Below are 25,274 nucleotides of genomic sequence, written 5' to 3' on the forward strand. Positions count from 1 at the left end.
GAGTTCCAGCCTGAACTTGTCTAGCTTCAAATTCCAGCCTTTGGATCATGTTACACCTTTCTCTGATAGACTGAAGACCTCAACATTAAATATATGTTACCCATATAACTGAGTCAGAACAGTAATAATTATGCTAAGGTCCTGATTCTACTGTCTTTGACCAGATGTCAGACAGGAATAATTCCAGTGGAGTCTAGAGATTTTTCATAGGTATAAAGCCACTCACAGTGGAACCAGGCCAGAAACGTATAGCTGAGCAAGTTCACCAGTATCATTCTGAGGAGGAGAAAAATATGGCTGCCTGATAGTTCAGTTAGAAGGAGGATAATTTGCTATTCACAACATGCCCTGTGGAAAAGAGAGTTTATTATATAATATGTATCATGTGAAAGTCTCAGGAAAGAGCATTATTGGCATACGCCACAGGGAAGCAGGGATGCAATATAATTTATTTTTCTGCATTAGGTTGTCACTCTCATAAAACTGATTTCTGCACTGTATATAGGAATGTAAGAACTTCCATATGAGAATTATCCAACACTCCATTGAACAAGGCTAATGGAGGGAAAAATTATGCAAGAACATGTCTGTAGAATCTGATTCATGAGCTGTTCTAACCACCTTTGTTCCTCTTATTCCACTTTGCACAAATATTTGCAAAGCTCTTCTTCGCGTCCCTGGGAGTAGGACTTGGCCCTAAGGACAACAAAGAAGAGTGATTGCAACATGCAAAACAAATAGTTTCATGTTCTATACATTTACCAGTTGTCCTTGGTTTATTCAGTTTGTGGAACACTAAAGCACTTTACTCATTGCAACATTAAGTCCTTAATTGTAGGGTCTTTTTCATTGCTTGAGATGTGCATGCTTATTGTGGCGTCTTATGAAAGTAGTTTACTTTACTTCTACACGTTTACAAATATTTCTAAATAAAGATCTAATTAAAGATCTAAGATCTAATATTTCTAATTAAAGATCTAATGTACAAATAGTTCTAATCAAAGATCACTCAATGCAAAAATATGAATAATTTTTTTATGATTTAGGAAATAAGCTGTGGCAGAATTTATTTTATTTGGTATGCTGACAGCATTGTGTCCAGATGGATTTGCATTCCAATGCCATTCTGTCCCTGTAGAATTCATGCTGCTCACTGATGCCATTGCATTTTTGGAAAAAAACAAACAAACAATTGTTTTGTTATATTTAGAGGACTCAGACTAGAACACCCAGGTCTCCCTCAGATAAAACCTATTACAGAACATTTCTAAGGGGGTGCTTTGTTTAACTACCATGTCCATAACTAGCTCCTTTAGGGGACAGAATTTATCATCCTGACTTATCAACATGCCAGATTCAGATAGTTACCTCCAGAAAAATGATCCCAGCAAATTACTCTGGAAAAAAGACCCAAGCATCCACATGGACATGCCAATCAACATCTCCAGGTAATGTGCAGTGACAGTCAAACCAGCACACAAAATATTAAGATGAATGAGGAATGAGAATGATATTAGCATGTCGTTACGTAAATCAGTGGTAGACCACCATCTGGAATTCTGTGTTCTATCACAAAAAATGATATTCCCCGGGAATACAGGGGATGAGAGCCACATAAAGAGGACGATTTGCACCACAAGAATATTTTGGGTAAAGGAAACATTGAAAAGATTAAGATGGTTTGTACAAAATTAATAAAATAGGCCATGGTAAAGTACACAAAATAATGAATAAACAGTAAGAAGTCCAGTGACACCTTACAGACTAACAGATATTTTGGAGCACAGGCTTTCGTGGGCAAAGACCCACTTAGTCAGTAGTGGAGATTCCAGAGGCAGGTCTAAATAACAGGTCTAATAATATTTAGACCTGCCGCTATAATCTTCACTACATGCACCTGACAAAGTGGATATTTGCTTACAAAAGCTTATGCTCAAAAAATATGTTAGTTTTTGCAGATACAGACTAACACAGCGAACCCTCTGATACTTAACACCATGCAAGGCAAAATATGAATAAGAGAGAGAATAGCCAGTGTTCCTTGCAAGGCGGGTGCTTGTGTGGTCACTCAGGAGAGATTCAAATGCCGCACAGCTGATTAGCAAAGTACTCATGGTGAGGTTTTTTCGTTTCTACTGGTGGTACACATTCACACATGCCTCAATGCACATAAAAATATCCTACACGTGGATGGAAAATCTACACATGGGTGTAAAAGATTGAAGAAAACTTGAAATAGGACTGAGTGGGAATTTTCCATCAGCATGTTCTTGACTGAAAATGTTGTACTGGAAATTTGAAATTTCATAGGAAAATTTCAATTTCATCACATTTTCCACTTTTGCAATCAAATGGACTCATCTTGTTTTGTTGCTCTGAAACCTCATTGTTTGCCTTGGCTGCCATGGTGACGTATTTCAGCTGCCTCTTGCTCCTGTTCTCCTAGTCTTCCTTGCGGAATCATAAGTACCATGGTGCAAAATATTCTTCACTCTTGTTAAACACATGACCAAGATGTATCACTGTAGATGTAGTCCCGCAGAGGAGAATGAGGGCGTGACTCATCTTAATTACAACACGAATGAGTTACCACACCAACTTAGAGGGCACAGATTCACGTCAAACCAAAATAAAATGTTTAGGTCTAGATCAAATAAGCAAAACGAAACATTTCCATTCCAGACAAATGAACCCTTTCATTTCAACTGAAAATGTGTAAATGTGATATTTCTGCATCAAACTTTTTCAGAATATTCTGTGCTGATTTAAAAAAAATCTTTTTTCAGTTTCCAGTCCAATGGATATTGAGATCAGTGGTGCCAAAATGTGACCTTTTAATGTGTGGAAAGTGTAAAAGTTAAAATGAAAAGACATGAAAAGAGAGAAGATCGTACGCTAGAAATAAAATAAATATCTGTGGGAAGATACTGTTCTTTCCAATGATGGTGAAAATTAACAACCTCTGATGTTCATGAATTGCAGCCTACTCATTAGCAGAATACATTAAAATTCATTATTTTGCACATATACCTGAAGTGAGTTATGAAAAGTTAGCTAAAATATGCAATTTTATATTGTATTTCTCTTTGTGGCTTAACCTTGACCATAAATACTATTTTTCATTTTGGTTTTGCAAAGATGCATAAAAATGCTTGTACTATATTGCCTGTAATTTGTAACTGGTTGAAAAAGTTGTACAATATGTTGTCATAAAATGAACTGAAGCCACTGCAAATATTAACTATAATCTTTTTTTCAAGAGCTCAGCTTTCAGTAAATTCAAAATTTTGGTGCCTACACCCACAAATCTTATTGAGCAAAAATGCCAGTTGAAATGAATGATGCTAGATCTGGAACTCTATAAAGTTTGTGGGGAGTTTACCCAGTTTTCATTCTCGGCAGTAAAAGAAATAATTCAGTGGATGAAATCCTGACTTTATTAAAGCCTATGAATGTTTGACACTAACATTAATTTGACCAGGATTTCACAAAACAGTAAGGCCTACTAAAATTTTCATTTTCTCTCTGATGTCACTCTTTCAGAGTGTGACAGACATTTTCAGGGGAAAGAATGAATCATCTCAATTTCTGGTAGAATCCTCCAAATCCCTCTCTAGGAAAACAAAAAAGCAGTCAAGTAGCACTTTAAAGACTAACAAAATAATTTATAAGGTGAGCTTTCGTGGGACAGACCGACTTCTTCAGACCATAGCCACACCAGAACAGACTCCATGGCCATGGTCTGAAGAAGTGGGTCTGTCCCACGAAAGCTCACCTAATAAATTATTTTGTTAGTCTTTAAAGTGCTACTTGACTGCTTTTTTGTTTTGATAGTATATAGACTAACACGGCTCCTACTCTGTTACTATTACCTCTCTACAGGAACTTCCCTTTTCAGTGGTCTCTGCCCTACTAGAATTTTCAATAAAAAGGTTAAAATGACATATTTTAAGTAAATATTTAAGTTGTCATGACCTTTGACATGATATGAGTAGTTTATTAAATAACCATTTTGGTATGAAAATATGCTAAATGGTAGGTTCATGCTTACATACCTTGTTGAATCATGTCCTGTATCAAAGAGAATTTGTAACCAAAAGACTTAAGTCTTTTCTTCTACTTTTCTTTTTTGAAACGTGAAAAAAAAAAACCCCAGGAGGCATGTCTTTTGACTTTTATTTAAAAGTGAATGGCGAAGGAAGCAAAAACAATGTTGCATATTTTGTTTTCTGCCCGTTTTAGCACACACACATTCTTTCTCTTACACGGGGACGTTGAACCAAACGCTCTGGGGGGCATTTTGATACGGAGGAGCATAAAAAATAAAGGAAGGTTTTCCTATCTCCTGTAGGAAGAATAATTGAGTGATTCGTGAGTATGATTAATAATGTAGGATTCTGAATGAGGTGCATAGACACAAAAACCTTTTCATTCAACAAGAACGTTAAATCAAGTACTGTGAGTACACTTGAGAACATGTTAAGTGCAATAGTGCAAAAAGCAATAGCGGTTTTCAACATAAAATTAACACTCTGGAGGATAGTTGAAGAATCTATATCTTTTTTAACTCTCTCTGTAGGCTCAAAAGGATGGGGACATTAGAATGTTTTTATTTGTCTGTTTCCCAGGCTATACAAATTAGCTAACGAAGTTGCTGGGGTTTTTTTAATCTCCTCAAGCATTTAGAATTCACTCTCATGTCCCAGAAGAACAAGAACAAACTGAACAACTAAAGACATTTAAAGTGTGAAATTCACTAGCTGTTATTGCTTCTATCCTTGATCAGTCTGATCAAGACATTCTCAAAATGTAGGTCTATGTTTCAGCAGGGAAATGAGCAGACACTCACCTCATAGGTCCCAATCCTGCAATCAAATCCAAGTGTTTCCTTGGGGAGCCATATAGGAACTGTTCGGAGGAAATCCTATACATGTTCAATTTCCCAATTTGCCATGCGGCCAGTAAAATTCAACCTTGCAATTGTCCAGTCACATGACAGATAAGGTGGCATAGTAAGACTTGTCAAAAGAAAATATGGGTGACCTGTGAGAAGATAAATTTCCCCTTTAATATTAAGGACTCGTTCCCACTCTTAAATTCTGTTACAGTCCTTGTCTTGCAGGAAACAAGAGAAGATCTCTGGAACTGAAGAAACAATACTTCTTTGGCTAACTGAATAAAATCAGTTACTTGCAGAAGATGGAAGGCTAAACCAGCTGTAGTAAACAATAACATACTATAGTGTTCTAAACAATTAAAATCTGTCATGAATGAATTGGCAGTATCTTGAGAAACATGATTAAGAGCAAGAATGGAGAAACATGTTCATATAGGGACTGATAATCAGCAGACTTACTTAGCCCCTTGCAGGTCTCTTTAAATAATGAGATCTCTCACAGTTCCTCCAATATCAACTTTTTCTTTTCAGTTAATTAATCCTGGGGAAATCTGCACCATGGTGCATGCACCAAAAATATGTCCTGAGCAGATTTATTTGCTTTCCTGCAGAAAAATGATTTTCTGATGGGGTGGTAAAGTAAAGCTTCAAGAGCTATCATGGGACACTCCCCAGCTGTATGTTTTGAGTGCCCAAGGCAGGGAACAGAGAGGTAAATGACAGGGGAGCAGAGCGCAGGACTGGGGAGACCCAATTGGTGGTTCCTACCCCTACACTGCCCTCAGCTACTAGTCCCAGCTGGACTGCAGAGAACAGGGATTCCACACCCCCTACACAGCATCCAAACTGACCAATAGATTTGTATCTCAGCTGCAGAAAGCTCTACAAATTTCTCACTCAGCTTTCTGCACCCATCGGTCCTCAAAGGAAGATCCCTCTACAGGGCCTCATTCACCCAATCCCCATGTATGCAGACCCCCTCATACTCAGATCCCCTTGTACACCAAGCCTCACTCCCCTGCCCACCTCACACGGTACTTCTCCTAATGAATCCAATTCTGCCTGCTCCTGGGCCATCCCAATTAGCCACCCATTCCCAGATCCATCTCACTGAGATCTGAGCAGCTATGTATGGTTTCCCACCACATGGAGCCCAGTCCCCCAATATCTGGACTCCCCACTGAGTCCTCACATCCAGACTTCCTAATGACTTCTATCCCCTCAAATTCAGTCAACCTCCCTGCTGATTCTCAACCACAGTTACCTGGACCCTGCTGTAGCTTCTTATTGCTATTGAACCCAAAACTCCACAACAAGCCTCTGTGCATCCAGATTCTCATTGTGCTCCCCAGACCCAGATTACCCAACACAAAACCTTCAACATCTGGATCCCGTTCTCCAAGCTCCTCTATACTTTGATCCTGCCTTACTGAACCCGCCTCCCCACGGCAGGTACGCTTGGACAGAAGAGCACAGCCCAGGGTGTTTCTGCAGCAGCCAAGTCCTTGTGATGTGTTAGGATTGGGTGCAGCCTCATTGCTGAGCCTGTGTCCTGGCCAGAGCTGCACAATGATCTCCCAATCTATGCAGCTAGTGGCCTGTGCTCTCCACTGCCAGGTGGGAGCCTCCACATTTATTTAACAAGTAGAATTTGCAGAAATTTAAAATTTGTGTATGGATTTTTTTTTAATTTTGGCACAGAGTTTTTAATTGTTTGGCACAGAATGCCTTCAGGACTCACCAATACAGGTTGGACGGTCAGGGAACATTGGATGTGTCTCAGAACGTGTCTGGCATTCTTTAGCTCCTTTAATCCCTGGAAGCCAGAATAGCCTCTTGGAGTCATAGACAGCAAGTGTGACTTACAGCAGCCTCCACGGTGCCTAAAGGAAGGGAGTGTAGGCACACACAGGTCAGCCTGTATCTGGCCAGGTCCAAACATGGTTTAAGGCCACCCTTTCCTCTCTAACCTGAATTGTGTTGAGCACTCTTCAACTACAACTCAAGATTTGAACCTTATAGTTGCATTTAGCTCACACTGCCTTCAACTGTAGGGAGTCTATCTTGGTGCAACTGATATCAGAATTTGGCCCATAGAGTAGAACTACCCTGGAACATTTACAAGCCCTGGTGTAGCTGTAGTGTGTCAATAAGAAATTACTCGGGAAGGGAGGTGATTCTGTGTCCCTCTGGGGGCACAAATTCATATAGCCCATAGCTGCATGTCTCCAAGAGAAAAAAAGAAAAAAAATGTGCTCTTGCCTGACAGCTGAGGCAGTATGGCTATTCCAACATGCTGGAGTAGCCTCAGAGAGGTACTGGGCATGCCGGCCTGCATGATCACTCTGGGGATGGTGTGCGGGGGATGGGCTTAGCTACCTGCATGTCAATGAAAGAGAGAGAGAGAGAAACTTTGTCCCTCTCTAAAACAAAAACAAAAAAAAAAGCAGTCAAGTAGCACTTTAAAGACTAACAAAATAATGTATTAGGTGCACTTTTGTGGGACAGACCCACTTCTTCAAACCATAGCCATACCAGAATAGACTCAATATTTAATGCCTAGAGAATGAAAAACAGTAATCAAAGTTGACAAATCAGAAATGAATTATCAACGTGAGCAAATCAGAGAACAGAAGGGCGGTGGAGGGGGGGGAGTCAAGAATTAGATTAAGCTAAGTATGACAAAGAGCCCCTATAGTTTCCCAGAAAAATTGCATCCTGGTTCAAACAGACTTCAAAACATTCCTGATCCACAAACCAGTTAGTCTACATTTTAATGGAGTGGGCCATTCTGTTAATTACTTAAGAGTCTGCATCTTATTGAAGAAGAATTTTCAGTCTGCTTTAGAAAGAGAAGCTGCTGAACTCTCTTTCATATTCAAATTTGACACATTAACACGTGGTTTGAACCAGGATGCAAATTTTCTGGGACATTATAGGGGCTCTTTGGCATACTTGGCTTAATCTAATTCTTGACTCCCCATCCTCTCTGATTTGCTCACTTTGATAATTTCTTTCTGATATGTCAACTTTGATTACTGTTTTTGGCTATGGTCTGAAGAAGTGGGTCTGTCCCACAAAAGCTCACCTAATAAATTATTTTGTTAGTCTTTAAAGGGCTACTTGACTGCTTTTTTGTGTTGATAATATATAGACTAGCATGGCTCCCTCTCTGTTACTTTTGTCCCCTTCTGTGTAGCTCCCTGGCCTGCAGGAGTAGGGCTTTTCAGAGTGCCAGAGGCAGGCTAGAGGCAGAAATGAAGCAGCCTGCCTGAGTTAATTGATCTCATTTGCTGAGGCGCAAATGTAGCACCCTGACTGTGTAGTAAAGTTGTTAATGTTGCTGTTGATGGTTAATTGATTTCATTCTTAGACGCAGAAATGTAGCAGCATGACTATTGTTAGTTAACTGTTCCCATTCTCAGGCAGTTCCCCCAGGAGCATAAAACCTGTGAACGTTTTAAGGTCTCTGCATTGCTAGAGTGATGTAAAGGAGTCTTAAGACTGCAGTGTGACAGCAATGCCACTCTGCCATGTACCTTGGACAAATCGGACTATCTTTATACAAAGGAATAAACGGACACAAATCAGACATCAAGGTTGTGGCTACACTAGCACCCCCCTTTCGAAGGGAGGTGATAACGAGCCACTTCAGGAGATGCTAATGAGGAAAAAGGGGCTTTCAAAATATGAGGGACCTTTCAAAAGGCCCCTGTCTAAACCGGCAGTGTGTGTTTCAAAAGCGGCACTTTTGAAACTCACACAGCTGCCATTATGCTAATGAGGCACTGTATAGGCATGGGAGTGCCTCATTAGCATCTGCCGAAGTGGCTCATTAGCATCCCCCTTTCAAGAGGTAGGTGCTAGTGTAGCCACGGCCCAAGAATGGTAACATAGGCATACCAGTGGGAGAAGAATTTAACATCCCTGGACAGACAATTACAGACATGCAAATTGCCATTCTTGGGCCAGGGGTTGGGGTGGAGCATACTTGTATCCCTGCCTTTCTTTCACTCCAAGCATCTGAAGAAGTGAACTATATCTCACAAAAGCTTATGCCCTAATAAATAGGTTTGTCTTCAAGGTGCCATCAGACTGCTTGTTCTTCTTGTAAATGACAGTAAGGAAATCCTGTGCCAAAATGGTACAAGAGTTTATATTACAGCTCAGGATTTATTTTACTTACCCACGAAAAAAGATCTTCAAGTGCATATAAGGCATTGACCAAGCAGTCAATAAACCACCAGGGCAACCAAACCAAGAACTTCCCAAAGTACCCAGCCAGATACAAGACAATGATTAGCAAAAGTGTATGACTTTCAGCAATTTCAAATGACATTCTACCTTTTTTTCCGTGTCTGGTATTCTGTAAAGTAATTTAAATTAAAATCCGGGATTATAACTGGAATGCGGGGTATTAGTTACCAAATGTTTGTAACTCAATTTTCATGTATTTAGGAAATGCTAAATTGTTACTGTGACTTTTCTGTATTGTAGTTTATATAACTTAACAAAACAATAGATAGTGGTATGATATACTGCATTATTTTGACAGATAAGATATTCAGAATGTTGCATGTTTTGGAGCAGAGTCCCCTCAGGACTAAAGGAATTTAGATTTGACCTGTGTCCATCATTTTAGTCTTGTTGTAACGAGGACCACAGATGTTACCAGACCAGACACTATCCAATTTCAGAGGTGCAACCTGTATTAAATATATCCACAGAATATTGAGCAATAAAAGATACTTGCCTCCTTCCACGCCCTATAGCTATGCACATATCCATATAATTTATCATGCCTAATGTTGTATCATAGATATAGAAATCCAATCATAAATAAAATTGACACTTCCTTTCAAGACAGGTTATCACTGGGAGGAGCGAGGGTGGAAACACTTACAGCTTTTCCTGGTTATATCTAATTGTCCATTTGTTCACTCTCTATCCAGTGGACAAACAACACTGATTGCTCACAAAAGCTGTGTGGGATCTCTTGGGCTATATAACCAGAGATTGGCTGTTTCCTAAAGGTTACTTAGCGGGTAAGGCCTTGCTCACATGTTCAGGGTCACAGCAGTTTCAACATTGTTCTTCTTCTTTTTCACCTTTTTAATCTCTTTTATCAACAACATTAACAGCTTCACTATACAAAGATAATCTTGGGAGCCCCACAAAAGTCACATATCTAAAATATATTCCTTGCCCAAATATATGGCCCACATCTACACTGCACTGCCCTTCCAGAAGGGGCATGCTAATGAGTGAAGGGGAATATTCAAATGAGGCATGGAATTAAATATCTAATGCCTTATTTGCATATTCCTGTGAGATCTTGCTTCCAGAAGAGCCTTTTCTGGAAGCAAAAGCTGTCATGGAGATAGGGTTCCTTTGGAAGGAAAACCCCCTTCTGGAAGACCCCTTATTACTAAAACTGTTGAATAAGGGGTCTTTTGGAAGTGGGGGTTTTCTTCCAAAGGAACCCCATCTACATGCAGCATTTGCATCTGGAAAAGGCTCTTCTGGAAGCGAGATCTCACAGCAATATGCAAATGAGGCATGAGATATTTAAATCTGTGCTCCATTTGAACGTTCCCCTTTGCTCATTAGCATGCCCCTTCTGGAAGTGCAGTGCAGTGTAGACATAGCAAAGGTGACTTAAGTGAAGCTGATTTTGCTGCTTGTAGGATTCTGGGGGTCTCTTCAGCTAGGGATGGTGCCCCCACTGAGTCTTTTGTGACTCAGCTTTATTATTTTGGGGGGGAAAGTTTTTTTGTACACATTACTCCAGGGAGACAGTATTATAAACTCTCAGGGCTCGGTTAGTCCAGTACTCTGCAAGAAGAAATGCACATGGAGAGCTTTTCATTCAAAAAAAAAAGTTTTCTAGAGTCACATACGCATGAGAGGTTCTTGTTGCTGATGATATGAGGTGAAATTACGTAAACTCCTTTAGGGCCACAACCATCTCCACAAAAAGAGTATCAGCCCTCCTATTTCTGGAAACAGGACTAGACGTGACAACCTTCTCCTTGTTTTACAATTCTCTCTCCTGCTGATATCCTTATTTTTGGCTGTTTTCAAGTCCTGTAGTGGCTCACATGGTCATCCTGTTGCAAATCTCTGCAGAATAAACTAATATTTTTGTCTGTCAATATGACCATAATAAAGAGCTAAGTAAATTAAACCATGTGCAGCTTTGTTGTTGGTCACCCTTGTTGTTGCTAAATAAAAGATATTTTAAAAAATACTTGAAAAATAAATATTTTTCCCAAATATGCTCCCACTGAAAGAACCAATGAAATGTTGTGCCTGATAAGCTGAGCTAGGTTCAACTGTGACAGCAGTGCATTGTGGGTACCCATCCCACAGTTCCTGAAGCCCCAATGCATTTGCCAGCATGTTATGGGAAAAAATGCTCCACAAGTGGTTGTGGGTGTCTGATGTCATCACGCCACAGTGCATTTCCCTCACACCCCACTGCCATTGAAAACTGATGGGCAAAGGAATTTTTGCAGCACTTTTCCTAAGCCTGCCCCGACTCACACCATTACAAGGTGCTAGCACGATCTGGAGCAGCTTAGAGCTGTTACACAGTGTGTCATGGGCACCTCAAGAAGTGCTCTGCAGCATCTTATGAGACAAAACAAGCAGGAGGATGAGGAGGGTGTGGACCTTGATTCGGATCACTTTGAAGGACTGGTGATCAGGAATGCAGAGCTGCTAGCTGACCTGGATGTATTGCACACAGTGGAGCACCAGTTCCGGAGCCATGAAACCAGCACACACTGGTGGGACCACATTGTTTTGCAGGTATGGGACAATCAGCATTGGCTGCAAAACTTTCACGTGCACAAGGCCACTTTCCTGGAACTTTGTGATTTGCTGTCCCCTTGGCCTGCAGCAATGAAACACCAAAATGAGACCTAAAAAAGGCAATGGAGACATATTATGTCAACATTCTGGACATGTGTGAATACTCACCATCAACTTTATAAATCTAGCAATAAAAAGTCAACTTTAATAAATTTGACTTTATTTTGTAGTGCACTAGACATAGCCTAAGAAGTGTGAAAAATTCACATAACTGAGCTAATAGTTAAGGTGATTTAAGTTGCAGTGCAGACACTTCTAACTCTCAGAAGAATTTTTCTATCTAGCTACCATGTCCCAGAGAGTTGGATTTATTACAATGATGTAAGAACCACCTTCATCACGATTGTAAGTATCTACATCACACCACTGCAGCTGTGCCTCTGCAGCAGTTCCAATGTGGAGGTAGCCAATCTCCCAACCCTGTTTTCCCAAAATACATTTCTTGATGCATTACATATGGCTCATGGCTTCTCATAACAATTTCCATTGTCTGTAAAACGTGTAAGTTAAAATAAAGGTTAATATGGTATATCTACAGTCAACTCTTCTTGATCATGCATTCTGTAGGCCATTCCTTACCTATGTGTCCTTCCTAATCAGGAGGGGCATGGCCAACAAAACCACACAGCCTATCCCTGAGAAAGGAAACAGACCCTCTGAAGGAGGACCTATATCCACGTGTACTAAAGTTTTTCCCCTCGCTAGAGTTAGTAAATATTAACTCTTTATTGTTTTTGTATGCTAACTCATACGTTTTTATCAGCTACCCAAATTCCCTTTTAAGTTGTGTATGTGTATATTGAGTTTCCTTTTTCTATTGAAACTCTGCCCTTCAGCTGAACCTAGTGAGCGATGGGAAAATTAACTCAGTGATGGAATTTGTGTAATCTGTTACCCTGCTTTTTATCCTGACCTCACTAATATAGCCTGGATATCCAAGAGATTCCTCCTAATTAAAAAAGGGACCCTACAGAAATATAGTATGCTTAGCAAGACTGGGTAATTGATAAGGGGGTATTTATAATCCATTTATGTTCTGTAATTGGAAGGGAATATTGGTTACTGCTCATGTATTCTGTCATTTAAAAAATAATGACTCACAGAATGACATTTTTTAACTTATGAAGTGCTTATTACAAGGGAAGGTCTTAATAAAATTGTATTAGAACTCCCTTCATCAGGCCTACAGACTTGGGTGAGGGGAAGGGAGCAGTTTCCCCAGGTAGAGAATTTCAAAGGGACCCAGAGCTCTGGCTGCCACCACGGCTACTTTGGCAGCAGCTGGAGCTCCTGGCCCCTTTAAAGTGCCATAGCAGCTCAGCTCTGCTGCACTGCACAGTTCTAACAGATGAGGGAGAAGGTTTGCCAGTGCCACGGTCTGAGCAGCACTGAAGGCTGACTGGATTAGGTCCCTCCCCTTTTGTCTTGATCCTGCCCCTTCCAGACTAAGGAGCTGGGCCCCCCTCCCATCTTGCCCCGGGACCCACAGTGGCCATCGGCTGTGACTGTTGGCCCTGCTGCTGTTCAGCTTATCCGTGACATAAACTCAGACATCAAAAAGTCATCTTATGAATACAAGAGGTAAATTAAGATATTGAAGATGGGATGTCTGGTGGGATCAGTTATGGGAATGCAAGTGTTCCATCTAGAAGGAATTTATTTGCTTCACATTGTATAAAATCAAAGTGTTTTCGAGAGTTAAATCGGAACTGAACATGGCCAGCATTTCACCAGTTACAGAGAAAGGAAACCAGGGTGCCAAATTTTCACTGTTCACATAATATAGTACAGTAAGCATTTTGTAAAGTGCTGTTTGAATATTTGATTGATAGTGTTTGATTACATAATTCCATTTGAACCTGTTATTTTGACAATCTTGCATTAATAAATTATAAAATAATTATTAATATATTCAAACATACAATACCACTGTGCTCTGAACTTCAGCTGTTCCCCGCTATAACTTCCAGTTGTGATGAGAGTTCATAGATAATTGGTCCTCTACTACTCCAAACATTACAATTAATTTGCCAGCTCAGTGGTAAGCAATCTTATAAAGCACCCCAGTTCTTTACTACTGGGTGCCAGGTTCTCCCTAAACAAAATATATCCTCCAATAAAAGGCTAACAGCATTGCACCAGCAAAAGCAGGAATATCCTTCAGCTGGACTCCATCTTCCACAAAGAGAAATCTCCTTGCCAATCCCAGAGATGACAGTGTAATCCAGAGCACAAGTATAAACCAGAGATTCTGAAAAAATGAGAGTATTTAACAGAGTAAGACTGCAGTAGTTCTTTGTCTGCCCTGTTACATCCTTATAACTGTAAGACTACTGCCACACAGCCAAGTTATTGCAAAACAGCATCTGTTATTTTGATATAGCATTGCTGTTGTGTACACTACACACATGCTATTTTGAAATAAATTCAAAATAAGACTGCTGTTTAGACATAGCCTGATAGAGTTGCGTATATGTAACACAGCAATGCAGCAATATTTTACCTCGAGTAATCTAACTAACCTCTGTCTTTCACAAATCCACAGTGTTCATCAGAGATCTCAGACTGTATTTGATTTTGAATCTGGTTCACAATAATCTTCAAAAGAATTTTGGTCATGTGACTCACGAGATTGATTGTCCTATGCTGTTCACATTCAGTTGCACATGGTTTCTTTGGCAAGGCAATAAAAACAAATCTTGATAAGTCTTCTGGGATGTGCCCCGTACTGTAAATATCATTTAAGAGTTTCATAATTGTGTCAATACCAAAGTCTTCTAAGGCTTCAAACATCTGACTCGTGAGTTTGTCCAGATCAGGCGCTTTTCCTCTTTTCATGCATTTCAAAGCTTTTCTTACTTCTTCCTTGAGTATAGGTGGACCATCTGCATTCTTAGAGGGGCTCAACTTTTCAACTCTCTCATCATCATAGAGTTCTGAAATGTATTCTGACCACCTTTCCAAAATTTTATCCTTTTCCATTATTATACTACCATCCTTTGACTTCAGACAGCCAGATGATGAACATGTTTTCCTTCCTGTTACCTCCTGGATTCATATGTGCATCTCGTTTGTATCACTTCCATGTAGCTGTTCAGTTATCTTACACTGTTCGTTTAACCAGTTCTCCTTTGCAGCTGCACATTTTAACTTTATTTCTTTGTTCAACTTTTCATATTTAAAAGATTTCTTTTTCTTTACTCTTCTTTCTTCCATGAGTTGCAAAATTTCCTCAGTCATGCACTTCTTCTTCATAACAGTTTTATTTCTTGGAATGTTTTCATCTGCAGATGTAACAGTGGATTCTTTTAATAATTACCTTTGTCTGTTAATAGCAGTTAGGTCTCTTCAGATGCAGAATCTATTTTTGACTTCTAAAGCAAATTGACCTCAAACTTCTCTATCTGTTTGGAGCAATTTCAGATCAAGTTTGATGTTTCTTACAATATTTTGAATTTTCTTTAATTTTACTCTCAATTTGACTACCACTGTGATATGATCGCTATAGCAATCAGCACCTGGCATCGTTTTAGCTGATATGAGAGAATTTCTAAACATTTTATTTATAAAATCTATTTGGTTCTTCATGTTCTCTCCTGGACTTTTGCACCTCCGTAGTCTTCTTGGATGATGCTTGAACCATGTATTTCCTTAATCAAATCATGAATTTTAGCCCATCCTACCAGTCTTTCACCTCTCTCGTTTCTTGAACCTATACCATAAGATCCTGTTATGTCTTCTGTTCATTCACAACCAACCTTAGAATTAAAGTCTCCTTGAACAATTAGAACTTCACTCAATTTACAGTAAGCTCTGGCTTGTTCGAGTTCTTCGTAAAATCTGTCTAGTTCTTCCTCAGTGCTGTCTGCAGTTGGATCATAGACCTGGATTATATTCACATTGAAGGGCTTGCTTTCAGGTTTAAATAACAAGACCCTATCAGATACTGTCCAATAACCCTTTAAACTATGTGCTTTTTTTTTAATTTAAGATGATTCCCACACCCATTCCATGTTTCTCTCCTCCTGAACAGAGTATTTTGTACTCATCCGATGTAAAAATTCCAGCTCCCTTCCATCTCATTTCACAGAGTCCCATTACATCTACCTTTAATCTTTTCATTTCTTGCTTGATGTTCTCCAATTTCCCACTTGCCAGCATAGTTCTCACATTCCAAGTAGCAATCTTTATGATGTTATTGTTGTATTTTTGTTTCATTTTTGGACTGCTTTTTGAAGATTCTTTTGAAGATTATTATGAACCAGATTCGAAATCAAATACAATCTGAGATCTCTGTTGAACAATGTGGATTTGTGAAAAACAGAGGTACTGGTAACACAAACTACATTTTAAAGTCATTAATTGAAAGAGCACTGGAAGTTCAAAAGGACGTATATTTGTGCTTCATCAACTATGAGAAAGCGTTCAACAGACTAAAACATGAAGAAATGATAAAATTGTTGGAAGAACTGGATATAGATGGGAAGAATTTGAGAATAATTAAAAACATCTACTGGGAACACACAGCAGCCATCAGGGTCGGAAAAAAACGTAGTAGATATGTGAAGATAAAATGAGGAGTGAGACAAGGTTGTGTTTTTTCACCTGATCTCTTTAACTTGTACAGTGAAAGAATAATGCGCAAAATAGAAGGTCTGCCAGGATTAAACACTGAAGGATGTAACATCAACAACCTGAGGTATGCAGATGATACTGTTTTAATAGCAGAAAGTGAAAAAGATCTTCAAGAACTGGTTAACATTGTCAATAAAGAAAGCGAGCTGAAGGGACTCAAGCTGAACATCTCGAAGACAGAAGTAATGGTTATTACGAAGACGAAGGTACTGCCAACATGTGAGGTACCAGCAAATGGAACAGTTCTTCGTCAAGTGACTAAATGCAAGTACTTAGGATCCTATATCACTTCTGATGGTAGGTATTTAACTGAAGTGAAATGCAGAATTGCTCAAGCGAAAGCAGCATTTCAGAAAATGAGAAGCATTCTCACAAACAGATCTTTATCATTGGAGGTTAGGAAAAGAGTGCTGCTTTGTTATGTAGAACCAGTCATCATGTATGGATGCAAATCATGGACTATCAGTAAACAAGTTGAGAAGTATGTTGAAGCCACAGAAATGTGGTTTTTAAGAAGAATGCTGTGCACCTCATGGACAACCAAAAGGACAAATGAGTCTGTCTTAAATTAAGCCAAGCAAAACAACAGCAAAAGAACACTGTTAAATAGGATAAGAACAAAGCAGGCAAAATTTATAGGCCATATAATTAGAAAGTCTGCACTTGAAAATTTAGTAACAACAGGCAAGTATAATGGAAAGCGAGGCCGAGGTAGACAACATGAGAAAATATTAGGATCACTTCATGGTTGCATCGCCACAGTACTGTGGAGATGCTCCAGAGTACTCATAATAGAAAGGGGTGGAGGGCCATGATTGCCTACGCTAAATCAGCATGGCACAAATTAATGAATCTAAGTAACAAAATATCTCGATGATAACAAACATCTACTTCAAAGTAATATTTTCAAAACATGTCATATTTACAAATTGCTAAGTGGAAATCCAGTGTCACCAATCTGATATCAGCTTTAATGCAGAGTGACTTTGTATCCTGTAAATGATATTTTGTTATCTTGAACATTAGCCATAGCTGTAAAACAACTGAGAATGATATTGCTGGGGGCTGGGTTAACCCTTATTGGCTACGTCTACACGTGAAGCCTACATCGAAATAGCTTATTTCGATGTAGCAACATCGAAATAGGCTATTTCGATGAATAATGTCTACACGTCCTCCAGGGCTGGCAACGTCGATGTTCAACTTCGACGTTGCACGGCACCACATCGAAATAGGCGCTGCGAGGGAACGTCTACACGCCAAAGTAGCACACATCAAAATAAGGGTGCCAGGCACAGCTGCAGACAGGGTCACAGGGAGGACTCAACAGCAAGCTGCTCCCTTAAAGGGCCCCTCCCAGACACAGTTGCACTAAACAACACAAAATACACAGAGCTGACAACTGGTTGCAGACCCTGTGCCTGCAGTATGCATCCCCAGCAGCCGCAGCAGCAGCCAGAAGCCCTGGGCTAAGGGCTGCTGCCCACGGTGACCATACAGCCCCGCAGGGGCTCGAGAGAGAGTGTCTTTCAACCCCTCAGCTGATGGTCACCATGGCGGACCCTGCTATTTTGAAGTTGCGGGACGCACAACGACTACACAGTCCCTACTTCGACATTGAACGTCGAAGTAGGGCACTATTCCTATCCCCTCATGGGGTTAGCGACTTCGACGTCTCGCCGCCTAACGTTGAAGTTGACTTCGAAATAGCGCCCGGCGCATGTAGCTGTGACGGGCGCTATTTCGAAGTTAGTGCAGTTACTTCGAAGTAGTGTGCACGTGTAGACACGGCTACTGAAACTCATTGGTATAATAACTCACTATTGTTTAGGACTGTGTAACTTACAGTGCCATGGAAGATGACTTATTCAGCAGCAAATCTGAAGTGGGTCTTTCCAACAAAAACTTATTACCTAATCATATATTTGTTGGTCTTTCAGGTGCTACGCAATCACTTGTTTTTTTCAGCAACACAAGTTACACCAAAGTCAGTGGTAATGTAGATCTGACATAACAGAGAGTACTTTTCAGTAAAATGCTAGCAGAAAGACTTAATGAGTTCATTAGATGTGGAGGGAGAGGGTCATGCTCAGATTCTTCTCTGTTTATTCAAAGTAAGAAATACTGGCCGCTGGGCTGAGCGGAAGTTGCTAATGGAAATTTTTGTCTCGGGGTCCTCCTGCTCTGGCAACACACTGGCCAAATAGAGACCTCATATCACAGCTGCAGCTCACAAAAATCTGAATCACATTCTGCACAGATGTAATTCTTGGTGTAAAATACATGCCAGACTTAAACTTAAATGTGTTAGAAATTGCTAGACTGTGGTAAGTGTGGAGCTGGCTTGAAGTTCTGCTGGACAATGAAGGATAAAAGGTCCCACTCCTTGCACTCACTCTGACTTACACAGCTGGGCTAGACCATCTACAATCTGGTCCAGAAGCAGGCATGCAAAATTAGTGTCATTCGCACTTCAGAAAAGGATGTAATAAAACACAGCTGACAGTAGGATGAAAGATAAGGGAAGCTGATAGCCTAACTGCAGCAAAAATGCATATGTAATTTCTGAGTCCTTGGAGCTGCAGGTCTAGTTTGGGCACCATAGGAGGTAGCTGGGAGCTATCTCTCTCACCAATATCCTGCCTTAGAAATGGACATCATTAATTCATTAAAGGAAAAAGTAGGGAGGCACCATTAACATCTATTGTACACTCCATCTCAGAAAAACTGTGAGAACTCTTGGTAAATACTGGCAACCACAGTAGATTGTTAATTAGCTTAATGTGTCTAATTTAAAAACAATTTTAAAAAGCACTAAAAGGCCCTGAGATCCTGAAAATCCTGAAGCCTGCAGTACAAGCTGACCACCCCGTAGGTTGCAGCCTCATTCACCAGTTTCTTTTGCACTGACAAACAGTTCTGTTGTCATGTTCAAACTAGACAAAGTGCACCCTTTCTAAAAGCCTGGCTATGTGCACATTTATAAACTATTTTATGAAATTGTTAAAAAAGCTCCCACATACAGTTCAGAGGAAGGAATCAGCGAAAGTCTGCCACATTCTCCTGCCTCTCAAGCCTTTTGAAGTGTCCACTGGAAAACCTTTCAGCCAACAGAAACGGGCAATTTCTTTTTAAATATAACCACCCAGCCAAGAGTAGATTTAAAAGGTTACGTCTTTTAAAATACTCTGTTTGTTTTGCTGAAAGTGGCTCTGGCTCCAGACTGGCACACAACAAACACTATAAACCTCACAGCCGGATGTAGAGGCCCCAATCCTCCAAGATGTTTCACAAGGGAGGATTCCTACGAGAGCACATAGAATGTGAGACTTACGTGGAGTTCCATGCCAGCTCGGGGGGGAGACATACCAAATAGCCTACATGACTGGGGCCCAGAATTCTAGTTTAGGCTCTCAGTGACTGTGTTTAGTGTCCTGATGGGCAAGAGCCTGAACTGTACTCTTTTTTTATATAAAATATTTAAATTATTTAAAAGATAGCAATTTATTACAATGGAGATTAAAAAGGCCTATTGGTTAGTTATACATCTGTTCCTATAAATATTTTAGTTCACTGTGCTGCCAAATACTCACCTTCAGGTAGAGATCAAACCTCAAGACAAAGAGAGCACTACTGTTGTTCCACACTGTGATGACAGTGTCCACAGACAACTGTCTGACCGCTACTATAATGAACTCGGAGAAGATCCCACAACACAATTCACAGTGGAATTTAAAGATACCATCAAATACTACTGCAAACAACTCTAAGAAAAAAAAACCTCTATACTATCATTCCCCATGATGCCACTCTAGGGATCTTCCACATTTTTTCTTGCGTTTTTCCAGAAACACCCAAATTTCACAGCTGAAAGGTCCAGCAAATGCACCCAAGCATCATAGTGTATGCTATTATTTGATTTCTTGTGGGCAGCAGCCCTAGCTAACCAATAAGTATCCAACATTTTTGCTCTTAATAAAGATGTGTACTGCAGATGTGTCTTAGGGCTTAACTCTAAATGGTCTTGGTGCCACTAAATGGACAGAGCACCACACCCCAGGTGTGTGTGGGTTCATAAAATCAGAATCATAGGGCTGGAAGGGACCTCAGGAGGTCATCTAGTCCAGCCCCCTGCTTCAAGCAGGATCAACCCCAGCTAAGTCATCCCAGCCAGGACCTTTGCAATCTGGGACTTAAAAACCTCTAGGGATGGAGAATCCACCAACTCTCTAGGCATCGTATTCCTGTGCCTCGCCACCCTCCTGGGGAAGTAGTTTTTTTTCCTAACATCCAACCTACTCCTCTCCTTCTGTAACTTCAGACCACTGCTCCTCGTCCTGCTATCTGACACCACTGAGAACAGTTTCTCACCACCCTCTTTAGAGCTCCCCTTCGGGAAGTTGAAGGCTGCTATTACACCATCCTGCAGTCTTCTCTTCTGTAAACTAAAGAAGCAAAAATCCCTCAGCCTCTCCTCATAGGTCATGTGCTCCAGCCCCTTAATCATTTTTGCTGCCCTCTGCTGAACCTCCTCCAGCAGATCCACCCTTTTTTATACTGGGGGGCCCAAAACTGGACACAATATTCCAGATGTGGTCTCACCAGTGCTGAACAGAAGGGAACAACCACTTCTCTAGATCTGCTTGAAATGCTCCTCCTAATGCACCCTAATATGCTGTTAGTTTTCTTGGCTACAAGGGCTCATTGTTTACTCATATCCAGCCTTTCATCCACCATAACCCGTAGGTCCCTTTCCACTGTACTGCTACTTAGCCAGTTGATCCCCATCCTATAAGAATGGTTAGGATTCTTCCATCCCAAGTCCAGGACTCTACACTTCTCCTTGTTGAACAGCATTAGATTTATTTTGGCCCAATCCTCTTTTGGCCCAATTTATCCAGGTCACTCTGGATCCTATCACTACCCTCCTACATATCTGCCTCTCCCCCTAGCTTATTGTCATCCACAAATTTGCTGAGGGTACAATCCAGTCCCTCATCCAGGTCATTAATAAAGATGTAGAACTATATCAGCCCCAGAACCAAGCCTTGAGGCACTCCGTGTGAAACCAACCACCATCCAGATATTGGTCCATTGACCACTACCCATTGGGCCTGACTCTCAAGCCAGCTCTCTATCCATCTTATAGTCCATGGATCCAAGCCATACTTCCTTAACTTATGGGCAAGAATGTTGTAGAATGTATAAAAAGCTTTGCTGAAGTCAAGGTATATCACATCTACTGACTTCCCCATGTCCACAGAGCCTGTTACCTCATCATAGAAACTAAACAAATTTGTCAGGCACAACTTGCCTTTTGTGAATCCATGTTTACTTCTCTTGATCCCTTTGCTCTCTTCCAAGTGCTCTAAAATGGATTCCTTGAGGATCCCCTCCATTATTTTCCCAGGGATTGAGGTAACGCTGACCGGTCTATAGTTTGCTGGGTTGTCCTTCTTTCCTTTTTTAAAGATGGGCACTATGTTTGCCTTTTTGCAGTCATCCGGGATCTCTCCCAATCTCCTAGAGTCTTCAAAGACAGTGGCCAAAAGTTCAGCAATGACGTCTTACAATACCCTCAGTACCCTTGGGTGCATTAAATCCAGACCCATGGGTTTGTGTACATCTAGTTTTTCTAGATAGCTTGTAACTCATTCCTTCCCCACCGATGGCTGTCCTCCACCCTTCCATACTGCATTGTATAGCACCAATGTAACTGAGTACAGCATCTACTTCACTGTCACTAGGCCTCTCATAATCTTTTTTGAGACTTGTTGCTGTACATGGGAGAACTGATGTGCTTCTGCTCTCAGATGCCAGCTTTGTGAAAATGTAATCTTTGATTTTTTTTAGCTGTGAGTTCACTTGTCAATTGAAAGCTCTGCAGGGACATGGAGGAATGTACAACTTGAACTGGAATGGATCCTTTTCCAGCTTTGCCCAGGAGCATTGTCCCTCCCAAATGCCAACATGTCCATTGAGTATTTCTTCTCTTGTGGCTTCCTGCTTTGTATTCCCACTTCACAAGAAGAAGTATTTGAAGAGAACTATCTGAAGTGCATTTGCTTGAGGAGTTCACATCTGCACATAAAAGCGGAGAGATCTTTTGATCCACTTGATCAACAAAAAGGCCCCCGGAGTATGTGCACAGCTCTTTTGTCAACAGTTTATGTTGACAGAATGCATTTTGTGTGTGCACTCTCCACAAGTTTTGTCTATAAAACCTCAGTTTTGTCTACAAAACTTACTAATGTAACCATAGCCAGTAAGGATTATCAGACAAAAATCCTAGGCTTTTATTTTCCATTACACCCATGGACACAATCCAGATAGTTCTATTGTCTCACTTCCTGCTACATAACTGTGTAAGAAAGCATCATGAGTGATCTCTTGGCGACTTCTCACGTGTAAAGGTTTTTGGTTTCTGTTTTGGTTTAATCTCTTACTGTTAATGCTAATACTTTAAGAGATAAGTCTTTCGCATTTTAGGACCAGTCTACTTATCATAGATACATATTCAGAAAAACAAAGCCACATAAATCATCCTGAAATCTATCCACATTCAGTAATCTAAACTGATGGTTTGGTTTTCAAACATCCTGATTTCCCAACAGCTCTGACTAATTCAGGGACCTTAGTCTGCTGTGTAGTCCCAGTCTTGAAAAGATCTGGCCTCTTTTTCAGTCCTTTAATATATTCAAAATGCTGCTGCTCTTTGGCCATGTTGCTATGATGGACAAAATATCCCAGCACAGATAGCTCCTAAACTTTCTTTCAACGATGTACAGGGATGAACAGCCTGACCTCATCTGGCACCATCCCAGAGATTCAGGGATTCATAGCATTGAGCCAGATCTGAGAACTTTTATGCACTAGGCCTGAAGTAATGCTATCTCCAGTGGTCACCCTGGCTGATGAAATGATCCTTAGCTGTGTGTGGGTGTGGGGTGGGTGTGGATGTGTGTAGAAAAAGTATGTTAATTAGTTAAATTGTTTTATTAATAATTATTTAATTGCTTTTTAAAAATTACTGTTTCTTCATCATATGTGATTATCGTTTAATTAAAACTTGGAGCAACTTTTAAAGAAAAAGTTATTCAAATCTCCATTTTATAATTAAAATGCCGTAGGCTATGCTGTGTGGACACTGTGATATACTGTCACAACTTGAGCGCTGGATAGATCCAGCTACATGTAGTATTGAAGGTCTGGAATTAGTGCTCATGAGCATGTGCTATTTCTTACGTATCTTGTGCCACAGATACAAAGAGCAAGAAAGACACATATCCCCAGAGTTTTACTATCATTATTCAAACCTACACACACCACCCACAGCAGTGACAGGACTCATTTAGTCTAAATTTCTGATCCTTCTCAATATTTCTGTGTAGTGGCACTCCTGCTTCCAGGCAACTTTCAAAATATCTGTTGTGATATTACAGCTAAACAAGTATATGTAGCCATGGCTTTAACCATTATTGTGTGCTCTTATAGCAAAAACTGGACACAGTGCAAACTTAAGCTTTAGTAATATTTCAGCACATTTTCCTAGCCAAAAGAAAAGTTCTCTGTTGCAAGAAAAAAAGAATTAAACTGTGAGATACATCAATTGCATAAAATCTTGAACAAACTCCTAATATATAAGTAATTTTTATAAAAACAATAAAAGAAGATTTTCTACTTATGTTAGACATCTTAGTTAAAGTTATATAAATGGCTGTTTGCAATGTTATGTGCATTTAAAAATCTTAAAAGGTATACAGTTGCATTAATTTAATTTCAGCAAAAAGGGTGAAAAGAAAATACATGCAAAACTTCCTTAGTGAAGGAAACTTAGAGAATATTTTAAGTATATATCTGGGAAAGGTCAATCTTTACACATGAATAACTTGAATTTGTATTTCAGATTCATATGCTGTAGTCCCTGCAGCAAAACTTTCAACTGAGCAGAAAATATTTTTTCCAATGAGCCATTTACTAAAACAATCACATAAATGTAGTTCTAACACTGCCTGAACTACCACTGTGACAATTTACCATGATTTAACTTTCAAATTTGAAATTGCTGACATGATGGCAAAAATGACAAATAACAAGAGCGAGCACTTTTCAGCAAAGGACAACATTTGTTTTTGTAACTGTCACAGAATGTTGTCAAATGGACATCTACCTCTTGTTGTGGATAATTGTCTTATACCTTTGTCCAATCCTCATTTCACACACTGTATAATAATTTACACCTCTTTGAAAATGTGGTTCACCCCTTTAAAATGGTGCATTTCCAATAATATTTGTTTCCTCATGTTGTTGCTTAAAGGTTTCAGTCCCAGGGATTTGTTTTTTTCACATCAGTTACTTTTCCTATTATGTCCTCCCATAGAGAGTTGCAGCTTATCTAGAAATGATGTGACCTTTGCTAACCTCAAATCACTTTCCAATTTCTTTTGCATATTAAAATGCTATTTTGAAAATGAGTTAATAAGGCATTTTATGGAAGCTAACGTTTTTAAATTGTGCTACAATTGAAACTACCTCAAAATGGAAGAACTCATGTCGTTTCAGTTGTCATACAGAACAAGGATCAGATAGACAAAACATCTGAAAGAGAACATCAGCTGACTATTAAAATAAAGCTTCTATCAACCCATTGTGCGTCAACTTGGTAGATAATATGAGCTATGAAGCTATGTAGTTTGCCCTGGAAACTACCATTTGTTATGCAGTAAAGTATAAACTCCTCTACAATAAAGGAGAATGCATTCGATTGACTGCACATAACCCAATCCATTTCAGAACTACAAGTATGTGATCAAGGTATTCAGGGAAGAATTACAACAGAAGCCATAAAACAGCCATTTGCCTACTC

Source organism: Carettochelys insculpta, chromosome 1 (genome assembly GCF_033958435.1).
Source record: "Carettochelys insculpta isolate YL-2023 chromosome 1, ASM3395843v1, whole genome shotgun sequence".
Taxonomy (NCBI): domain Eukaryota; kingdom Metazoa; phylum Chordata; order Testudines; family Carettochelyidae; genus Carettochelys; species Carettochelys insculpta.